Source organism: Bidens hawaiensis, unplaced genomic scaffold, assembly GCF_021521415.1.
Source record: "Bidens hawaiensis isolate Kalapana, Puna unplaced genomic scaffold, B.hawaiensis_p1.1 tig00037179_1, whole genome shotgun sequence".
NCBI lineage: Eukaryota > Viridiplantae > Streptophyta > Magnoliopsida > Asterales > Asteraceae > Bidens > Bidens hawaiensis.
The window spans coordinates 51955-64375 of record NW_027505462.1 but is presented as its reverse complement, the minus strand read 5'-3'; positions in this window follow the sequence as shown (position 1 = coordinate 64375).

Below are 12421 nucleotides of genomic sequence, written 5' to 3'. Positions count from 1 at the left end.
GGGGTCTAGGGGCGGCAGCCCCTAGCAAAGTCCAAGGGACAGAGCCCCTGGCTGGGGTCGAGCTGCCAGGTCAGCTTGGAAAAATTTTATTTCCATTAACTGTCGTAACACATTTTCCATTACAATTTCGAATCATTAATTAATTCGCTAACTCAAAAGTTCAAGGGCTTAATTGTAATTAATTCATTCTTTTTCTAAGTCCAGGGACTGTTCTGTCATTTTATTAAACTTTCTAGTTCGTTATTCAGTCTTTAACGAATTGACTTATCTTAGCGAACTGGTCCATGTAGCGAATTGAACCCTTAACGAACAGGGCCTCTGACGAATCAGTTCATATAACGAACCAGTCCACATAGCGAATCAGTCTAGGTAACGAATTGGACCTTCTAATTCGTTGTCTCTGTTAGCGAATGACTATAACGAATCAAGGGTAATTCGTTATCCTTTTCCCTTAACGAGTTGGATACGAACTAAAGCTAGTTCGTTAATCTTTCCTTAGCAAATCAACACACGAATCACCTGCTAATTCGTTATGCTCGCTGACGAACTAGGGTTAGGGTTTGTCAGAGAATGTCAGAAACATTCTCTGACATCCTTAAATACTCAGCCGCCTTTCCGGCGCCGCCGTGCCGGAAAACCAGGCGGTGGCTGGAAAAACGTGTTTCAGCACCGTTTTTCGTCTCGTTTGATCCAGATCTGAGCTAGGGTGACCCCTAAGCTTATCTAAGGTTCGGTTTATACCCGATAATACCCGGATCTCGTAACTTAACGGTTTAACGGTGTCGGTTCGTCGTTTCGTGACTAAATCTAATGGTTTAAGTTCATACAATATCAAACTATCATTACCTCGGGTCGGTGCTCGGATTCTTTCTTGGTTTCGGCTAGAGAAAAGGGAAGAACTAGAGAGAAGGCTTAAGTGTGTGTTTTGGTGGTGTATGGAATATGTGTAAATGAGGAATTAAGTGGTGATTATAGTTTATATATTTATGGATCATGGGCTTAAGCCCATGGTCTTTCCTTCTTTCTTTCCTAACCCAAGTCCATAGTCCATATTCATTTACCCAACACTAGCCCAACTCGTATTCTATTTATCTACACCGATAACGACCCACTATAAAATAACGAAATTTATTTTATTATAATAACCAAAAAGTAGGATGTTACACATGAACCGTTGGAAACAAATATTCCTTTAGTTGGGAGTTTTATTTACCAATAAAGCTTAATTGGGATTATTTAAAATCAATTTACATCAACTTGTGTTGGTTGTATGTTTATTGGACTACATGTGAACATGTATCTAAACTTTAAGGTGTTTTGTGTAAGTTGCGAAAGTTTTGAAAAAGTTGGTGTTGGTTGCATTTAAGAATTGTTGTAATAATATGTCATTCTAGTTTAAAAACAAATTAATAATGTTTGTAACGTTTTCTTTCTTTTGTTTTTTAGTAATTAAGCAGTTAGATTATAAAACAAGAACGAAGAATATTATATAAAATTTGAATAATGCTATCAAAACTACACAAATGAGTATCACGAACGCCTTATCACCGACATATCGTGTGTGATTAAAAAAAGAAAAATATAATCGACGGATTATCGTCAATACCCGCCTTCATGGATAGATATGTATGTCGATGGAAGTAACTCGCGTTGTAGTGTATATCCTCCTAAAATCTTCCGGTTATGTTTTTAGCAACAAGATTAATTAAGATAATTGTCCATGTCATTAAGAGAACAAGTAAAAAAATCCTAAATGTTATAATATATTAATGGTTATAAAACTTTATTATAAATATATATCATATGTTTTTTGTTATAAGTTACATTAAATTCCTAAACTAATTTCTACATCAAAGGTAATTTACCCAAATTCAAATACAACAATATTCTATTTCACCCTCTCTACAATAAGCCAAATGATATGATCTATTTCTTTGATAGTTTTTAAATTAATTAAATTACTCAAAAATAAATAAATAAATAAATAAAGTAGTTTTGGGCAACTATAAATTCTACAAGTACTTATAATTATTTATAATAAATAAATAAACTGACCTTATAATATAATTCAACTTAAGAATATAAAAAATAATGTTATATGAAAAAAGGATTTGCCACAGTGGATACTTGATACTAGTTATAATTAAAGGTGATTAACAGTCAGAAATGATTTTATCTTTTTTAATTTTTAATGATGATGGCAATTCAAGCTCACTAGCATGTTTTTTCATAGCCTAGGTGTTTCTATCATCAAACATGTTTCAATTGTCCATCGATAGATGATGCTCGAGGATGGTGCAAACTATTTTAGGAGAAAACTGACAACACGTAAAATCCTATGACTTGTCTATGTCTGAGAGCTGAATGACATTCTTGTTAATGACAACAAGATTTTTTGTGCTAAAAACGGGATTCGAACTTGTGAAGACAAGGGTCACAAAGTCTTTTCTTTTTTAATAGTCAATCTTATATAAAAAGATGATTGTTAGAAAAAACTAACCAAACATCACAAAAATAAATTACATGAAAGTAAGAGAGTTTTGAAGCAACATAGTCTTATCCACCTCAATTGATGCCAGTGGACCTTAAATCATAAACTATGTGGTGGTACGTGATATATCTATATTTATATCCATACTCTTTAATAAATAAGAATCTCTCATGTTTTTTTAATATCCAATGAATCCTTCAGTTAGCCTACAGGCTAACACCACATCGGGATGCACTCCTCTTCCGATCGGGGAAAAATCCTCACCAAATGCCAACGCCCGTGATCACTCACATGAAGGCACGACAGTATGGTGAGATAAAAACACGTTCAGTTCAAGGATCTAACTAATGAAGGCTATATACTCGCCTAGTCTCTTATCATCACCAAGTATCAATCAAAACTAAATGATGGAGACACGAATCAAACATAAACATCAAGTCTCTTCCTTACCACTTCATAATCAGCTCATTTGTGAATCTCTCAGGCTACCTTAATATCCAATCTCACCATTATTTTTCATCTTTCTCTTGTTTAATACACCTTTTATTTTAATAATGATTTGTTTTTAAAGAAAATACTGATTATACTAATTAAACACATTTATTTTAAATTATACGTTATTTTAAGGAAATTTTAAATCTAAGTATTTATTTTTGTTTTTTCAATCAAATAGTAAATAAAAGTCATATTTTTCGAGGCACGGTTATATATTAACTTTTACATATTTTCGAATATCTTTTCTAAAATCGTTAATAAATATTTTGTATATTTTTTCACTCATAAGATGTATATAAATATTTACAAAATTAATATATTGATAATTTTACCCCTTGTGGTATGGGAGTTCTAAGCTAGTAATATGTATAGAAATCATATCTTGTAGGTTCGCACAAGATGTTTTGCACATAATCTCTTCATGGTGTGGTTCGCATTCGGTGCATGCTTTTTGTGTGTGTGATTTGTTGGACTTGTATATGTATTGGGTCTTCTCAAATGGAAAAATAAGGTATTCCACGCAATTTGTCTTTACGGTTTGGAGTAATTGGAAAGCTAGTAATAAGTTGATTTTAAACGGGAGACCGCTACAACTTTCAAGTGTGGAGGGGAAAAAAAGACAGTTGGTTATATATGGGTGAATAATTAATCAAGGCGATCTAGTTTATTGTGGGAGTGCAAGTGTGGTTTTACTGGGTAATCTTGTAAACGAGTTTTATATTTAAAAGAGTTTTAGTTGGCCAGTTAAAAAAAGCTAAAATGTAATTTCAAAGATATAGTTTATCTATAAAAAGAATAACTATGATGTCATTATATAGTTAAAAGTGGACACGTGGTATTTAGTTAAGCGTAAGTTAGTTTTCAAATCTTAAATATATTAATAGACAATCAATTTCTTTGAAGATATCATCTTAATTCGAATTTAATTGGGCTACTTTCATATCTACTTCTTCTATTACCAAGTAATTAAAAATGTCTTATCATGTGTTCAAATATAAAGCTAGATAACATTCTACACACCTTGTGATGTACACGATCTTACTATCTAATTATGGATTTAACTTATTAATATACAAATATCTCCATCATTAAATAACCACCGTCTAGACGTCTACTATAATAGTTATACATAGTTCAAACTCCAAACACAATTATTAATAGTTAATAAATACAGATTTAAATATAGACCAAAAGCATCGAAAGTCTCTTTATATATACGCCCCTTTTCGTATATTGATTGGATAAATTGTCACACCCCGACCAAAGGCGGAACATACCAGGGTGCAACGTGATTGGACAAATACACAAGACACTATTAAAGTGACAATATTTAATCAACTCATTTACTTCACAAATCAATAAACAACACATCTTGGTCATACAACAAATTGAACACAAGTAAACAAATATATTGTTCGTTTTACTAATATCCTAATAGTCTTGGTAACGTTTTTCGTCAAGTCCTCAATGTCGATAAAAGTCAAACCTGTAACAATGCATAAAATAATATTTTGTCAACACGTATGTTGGTGAGCAATTTCATAGTTTGAGTATATATAATATGAGCGAAATCCACATACGTATAAGAGACTCTAAATAAAAGCATCAATCGTGGCATATAAAACATATGTAAATGAGGATCCTTTCTACTCGGTAACAACCGACATACTCGGATAATGAGGCCCTATTCTACTAGCACAAGGCTAAGTAGTTAGGGGAGCGTATGATCATACTTAATGAGGCTCAACAACGACATAAAAATAAACACTCGCGCACGTAAAGCATATGAGGCATATAACACACAAAAGAGTAAGTATTCCAAGTATCATATACCCTAAAGTTTGTGGTTTGAGAAACGTGTATAATAAATCAGTCTTGTTTTGAATAAGTATGCATGTTACCCCCAAAAGATAAAAGTGAAAACGGGGGATGAAATGTACTCACCTCGATTGATGAACCGAGAAATAAATAGACAAATAAATGAAAATCGAACGGTAAACGAACAGATCCGACTTGAAACGATAAAGACCTTGGCTAAAATAAATAATGTAATATATATTAATGAACTTGAAACCATAATGAAACTATATTGGAAACATTGGACGAGAAGGTTCGGTTGTAAATCGGATTATCGGTTAATTTGTTAATGGTTAGGGACTCATACTTAATTGGTAATTTAAAATAAAATAATATTATTTTATTTGGGCTTTTAAATAACTAAACCAATATTAAATAGAAACAAGACGGGTTTTAAATCGAGATTTCGGTTTTCATAACATGAATTTATAATATAGCTTATAATAATATTATTAATGATAATGATAGTAATGATAATAATAAATATAAAAAAATATGTTATATTTATATATATATATATATATATGTATAAGATAACGATGATAATAATAATTTCAATAATTATTATTAATAATACTAATATAGTATGATACTAATAATAATAGTTAAAGAATAAAAACCTCAAGTATTAATTAAAGCGTTATTGATAAAATAATAAAAATAATAATAATAATAACAAATAATATTGATAGTAAATAATAATACCATCCTCGGTGTCGGTTCGAGTTCTAAACGAGTTCACAAGATAAATGTAATAATATTATTGATAATAATAAATTATCAAATATAATTTTAATAAATAACAATAATATGATCTTTAAGAATAATATTAACAACTTTAATATTTATAATAACAATAACATTAATAATAATTCTAATACTAATAATATTAATAGTAATAGTAATAATAATAGTAACAATATGAATTAAACCTAAAATAATATTATAACATTTATATATATTTATTTTTAAACATAAATCCAAGATCGATTTTTAAGTGGTTAGTAACTCGGGTGTATTCCGTCTTAGCTAACCAAACCCGATGTTCATCTTATCCCCAATTCAAAATAACACCAATATTCATCCAACCCGTTTCAAAGTATTTAACCGATAATTAACGATTTCAAACTGATTGATATACTAAAATTAATAATAACAAAACCCAAATTAACTTGTACCTAATATATGTTCCCGAGGTAGTCGGAGATGGAAACCGCAACCGAGGGAGGGAGGAAAGGAAAAAGAGAGAGAGAGAGAGCCGTAGAGAGGGAGAGAGCAGAGAGAGAGTTACAACGAGAGAGAAAGAGAGAGACGAGGCAGAGAGAGAGAGAGAGACGGCGAGAGAGAGACAGCGAGAGAGATAGATAGAGACGGAGAGAGAAACAGAGATAGATAGATAGAGACAGCGAGAGAGACAGAGGGAGAAAGATAGAGACGGCGAGAGAGAGGTGGCGGGGCTGGTTTTCCGGTGAGGCCACGGCGGCCGAAGGTCGCCGGAAAAACGGGGAAAAGAGTGGTGGTGGTGGCTGCGGGTGATGGTTTGCGTACCAGAGGGGAAAGAAAGGTTAGTGGTGGTGCGGTGAGAGGTGGTGGCCGAAGGTGGGTGGTCGGACGTCGCCGGAAAATGAAAGGGAAGAAGAAGGAGGCGGCTGGGTGTAATGATATTAGGATTAGGGTTTGTTTCTTTTATAGGTAGGTTATAAATGTTACGTTTTTGGCCCCTCAAGTTTGGTATTTAGTTATAATTGGTTTAAAACTTGTATTACTTTAAAGAAATCCACTTTAGTCCCTAACGTTTACTTAACCTAGCTTATAAATTATAAATAACTGTATTTGACAAACCTCGCACACGCTAGAGTTATATTAACAATGGTTTGATAATTTGACAGTTCGGATTTACAAGTTTAACCACCATTACGAAGTATAACTTATTAAAATAAAACGCAAAGAAATCGACATGTTACAAAATGATTACCAAATGAATATAACCGAGACCCGAAATTGACGAATGTCACAATATCCCCAACTTTTTGGAAATTTTGTCTCTAAATTAAAATAAAGTCAAAGAAAAAGTAACTATTAATTAATATTATCTGTAGTAAGATAATTTGCAAGAAAACTTTAAGCAAAAGAATAACGTCAAATCCTTGCATGATTTGAAAAAACGCTACAAATGAGAAACATAATAAAGGCACTTATATATCGGATGTATTAGTGGCGTATCCACCAGGCCCTTAATCATGATTTCGCATTTTTATCGTTTTTCTGCCATCATCCTCGGGTCTGAGTTATCGCACACAACCGTACTTACCATGACTTCCATACGGGGATTTTGATAATTAAGTGTGCACCCATAATTATTTAGATCGTCGTATGGTCCACATGGTTCGTTCCATTGCGTGGTTTAAAAGACATATTTATTTTGAAATTTTTAACTATTAAATGTGTAAATAAATTTGTTAAATTTTCCCAATATTGACAAAACAGTACTTGCAGTTGAAAATTTCGGGATTGACTTTTTAATAAGTAGGAAAATGGGGTACATAATTGAAACAATTAAATTTTTATAGTATAATCAAGGTGAAAATAACTATTTTGGTTTAAATAAGTAAAGACGATTGAATAAATAACAACCAGGGTAGGCAAATACGAAACAAGAATTGAAGTTAAATGTCCTCAATGTGAAAAGAATAAACAAATCCTTAAGCTCCATGGTTGTACGTCGGGACACTAAAATTTCGTATAAAATTCGATGAGTGAAAAATAAGAAAAATCCAATAAGTAAAACGAGGATCCAAAAAGTGAAAATGAGAAACCCAAAAGGTGAGTGCATGAGGTAAGGGTAAACTACGTTACAATTTCAATAATGTCGTGCAATGAGCTTCATACGTGAACAAACTCGAGGTTATAAGTAATTAGGATATGATTACATGAAATGTAACAACATGAGAAATGAGGAGAGTTTCTTTGGGGTGACGCATACGTGTATCAGTATAAATAAAATAGTATTTGATTAACAATCACAGCAATCGATAAAACGTGATAAAACGTGAAAACGACCACTATTGCGAAACCATTTATATAATCGTCATTATAATAACGGTTTCTAATAGCGCCAAAACTTGTAGACAGCCACACATAGGCCGTGAATGGATTAGATGAAATGATGTAAAGTAATGCATAGAATCTTGTCTTGCTTGAAAAGCACAAATGCTCAAATATGAATAACAAAATTTATGAACTATCGTTTGAAAAATAAACAAAATTTTAACGAGCTTGAGATTTCAAAAGTATTACACAAATTGTCATAGAATAACTTGAATTCGGTCAAAATCAAAACACCAAAATGAAATTTCATGTGCATAAAGTTACCATCGAAACATCTCATAAATGGAAAAAAAATATCGCAATAATCGTGTGACTCAATTAATGATTAAATTTGTAAATCACGTTTTATATGCTCTTTGAAAATATAAGAATAACATCGAAAATGAAGTCTCAAGTAAAGTCGTTTTTATTGCTTCCCAGAAAATGTATATAATAACAAACATCGCGGTAATGTGTAATTAGAGAAAGGTGTAAATCATTATCAAATGTAAATCTTGTAAGCCGAGTTGTTAAAGGAATTTGTATACTTAAAGCTGTTGTGAAGAAAATAATTTATGAAGAAATGATGTTTGAGATAATAAGAGGTAATAGTTCGTGTATGAAGTATAACGCATTTATAAATGCGTCCCAAAAAGATTTGCAAAGCCATGGTCATTGAGTTCATGCAAGATGGTAAAAAGTTGTAATTTGTTATTGAATAAATCTCGAATTTGAAATTCAAAATGAAACCTCATATTTATAAAGTTATTAAGAGATTTATCGCCTTAGGTGACAATATTTATAATCTTGAAAACACGTATATGATCGTTTAATAATCTCCTCGAAAACAAATCCTCATAATAAATTTGTTATTGTCATGACAGTACCATATATATATTTTAGAGTTTATAATTTAAAAGTGATTATTTGAACACATGAGGTTGTTATAAATACACTAGCTATATATATATAATTTTTTTTTGTGTGGTAAGTGTGAGTGTTTAGGTCCGTTTGGATAGTGGAGTTTTCTTGAGTGGAGTCGATGGGGTTTGTTGAGTTTAGGTCTTTTGAGTGGGTTAAGGTTGGATGATTTGTGTGAGTAGTGGTTGGGCTATTAGGATGATGCCTGCTTATTTGAGTTCGGGTAAGTTGATGGGTTGGGTAAGTCGACCTTGACTAGTTTGGGTTTAGATTCGGTGTATACATGTATTTAGTAAGGAGTGTTTGGATTTCTATTTTGATATCAAACTCTATGGTTGGATGTGAACGGTGTGGCGATATGGTTTGGTGAATTGACATAGCAGGGGTCGAAGGATTTGAGTCATAGTTGGGTAAGCTTTGGTTATTGTATGTTCAAGGTATTTTGTGGGTGTGTTTGTCGGTGTCTTTAAAGTATTTGGATAGTGAGTTTGATAGGTGTTCGTGACGTAAAGGTGTCGGTATTTAAGGCTTTTTGTTGGGTTAATGTTGTACATCTTGGATTTTGCATGGGGTTTGAGTAGGTGAGGGTATAACGTTGATGTGTTAGCTTTCGTTCATATTGAGGAAATATTGAGTGCGGGGTAAACTTTTGAAATATAAGGATGGTTTGATTTAGGATGGTAGTATGAGATGAGATACGGGTGTTTGGAAGCTCGTGGTTGCGTATAGGGAAATTTTTTTTTTTTTTTGACAAGTAATAAGTATTAATTTTGAAAATATCATAATTTATAATTAATGTTTGAAGCATCCATGAAGATTTCAATAATAAATAATTTCAAGTTTATATATATATGAATATATATTATATAAATAAAATTCTTGAGATCCGAGCGTGTGAATCACAATTTTTTTTTTATAAAGATTACAAAAAAAATAAAATTTGCTTATGAGGAAATTTAAAATACGTAAGTTGAATGTTAAAATTTGTTATGAGGTCTCAATATTAAATGATGAATGTCGTTTTGGAAATATAAAGTTGCGAAATGAAATCCTTTTTTTTACCAAGTTCGTTATTTAATATCGTGTAATGAAGAATATCATGGTAAGTTAAAATGACCGGCATTGTAAATCGAGAAATCACAAGTTAACGATTTTTGTCTTTTAAGTAAAATTTCTATGAGTTTCAAGAAGATTACAAGCTATAAGTTTGTGACTTTCATGGAAGATCATGGCAAAACTATCATAAAAATTTTAAAACGCGGAAAATCGTATGATTTAAATTTTTTTTATTTTATTTTTATTTCCGAAAATTTATAATTAACCAAAGATTGCATGATGAAAGTTGTTATGAAAATAAATTTGGGTAGCGAAATTTATTTATTTTTTTACCACGTGTATTATATAATGTAGTATAATTAAAAATGTCGTGAGAAGTTTAAATAATTAAAATTTTGAAATGATCGTTCAAAATAAATAGAATTGTTACAAAAATAAAATTTTATAAGGATTTTTGGTACAAGAACTTTAAAGACAATTTAAATTTGTATAATAGAAATTTACTTGAAAAGTTGAGGTGAAATTTATCATAAAACCTTCTTAATATAATGAAATTCATATAATAAAAATTTTGTTTGTAAATAGACTTAATGAAAATTGTTGGTACATGATGTCAGTAGTTCAGTATCTAGTGTCTGTAATCGTGTTATTTGGATTTGTATCAATGTTTTGTTAACTTGTCTCACAAGTTCGCCTCTTAAGCGAACTTGTGGAACAGGCGAAGTTATCAACAACTTCGCCTAAATTGTTAGGCGAAGTTGTCGATAACCATATAAGCTTGGCTACGGCTCTTTTGTAGAACGGTTGTTCAGTACGTGTAATTGTGATTTGGTTATCACGTGTTAAAAGAGTTGCAATACAACGTGTCTATTGAGTATTGTAACGTGTCTTTGTACTTGGTATTAACGTATATTGTCTCCTACGCTCGTATCGTCTTACGTAGGGATTCGGCACCTACGTACTTCGAGATACTTCCGTGTAGATCCGGCTGGGAACCTACAATTGGTATCAGAGCATTTGCTCGTGATTGTGTGGTTCGGGATTATCACACTGGTGTAGAAATCGTTTCGTTCGACTATTCGCGGGACGAGTTTACGTTGGAATACCGAGTTTTTGTGTCCTACTCACCTCACTCCACCAAAAACAACCCATTACACCTTCGCATACCTCGCAAAACGTCAAAATCAAACCTGCAAAAACGTTGTGTTCATCAGGCGAAGTTGCCGCCACTGTTTGTAGGGTTTAGGCGAAGATATAAGTTTAAGCGAAGTTATTAACAACTTCGCCTACCTCACAAGTTCTCTTAACTTAAGCGAAGTTATCTACAACTTCGTCTAATCAAGCGAAGTTGAGAAGAAGCGAAGTTAAGAATTTCAGCGAAGTTGTGTAATCCAGCGAAGTTAAGACTTAACCGAAGTTATCATAACTTCGCCTAACGGGTACTGTTCAGAAAAATAAAAAAAAAATTCTTGGGTTTCTTTGTGTTTTCGTTTCGTACTTCTATAAAAGATGACTTCCATAAATATTACGGAACTGGTAAAAATGGAGGTGGAAGCAGGTTCAGCTACTAAGGCTCCGAAAATGCTTAAGGGTACTGATTTCGTGGCTTGGAAGGATCGGTTTGAACAATATGTTAAATATCAAGATGCTAAGATGTGGGTGTGCATTCAAGATGGATATATTCCACCAACGGCTTTGTTTGAGGGTCGTGAACAAATTAAGAAATACAATAAGATGGAAGAGGAAGAAAAGAAGATGTATGAGGCTGAAAGCAAAGCTCATGCTGCGATAACAATGGCTCTTTCACAAGAGATTCTTCACACCTTTAGGAAATATAAAACCGCCAGAGAGCTATGGGAAGCGCTTGAAAACCGATATGAAGGTAATGTGGGGATACGTGCCTCCAAGATAAAGCTACTCAAAACCCAATTCTCGGTCTTCAAATATTTGAAGAATGAGTCACTTGATGATATCATCACAAGGTATTATCACTTGATGACCGAACTCAGAAACTATTCAATTGACTATAAAGAAGAAGAGATCGTGGAAAATCTTCTTGATGCTCTCCCACCGAAATGGGAGATGTACACTGTCTTGATGAGAGAAGATAAAGAGTTTGTAAACATCGACTTGGAAACAGCAGTCAATAAACTACGAACTTTTGAACTTAACATGGTTCGAAAAGAGACACCAACTGATCAGGTTCAGGATCCGGGAATGTATGGTGCGAAAGTTACTTCAAGTTCAAGTTCAAAGTCAGAATCATCTGCTTACTACTCAAAGGGAGACTCAAGCGCTAACTCAACTCAAGATGGTCATGTAACTCTCAACATGGATGGTGATGTGTGTTTCGTAGCTGGTGGAACAAATTCTTCTAAACCAATTGGTAGTTTTTCCTCAAAGGTTCCGAACAACAACTACTCTCAGATGCCCATGAGTGTTAAGTCTGCTGAACAGCAGTTTGCTCTCTATGCATCTTTCATTGCTTCTTACGAAAATTACATCAAAGGTAAA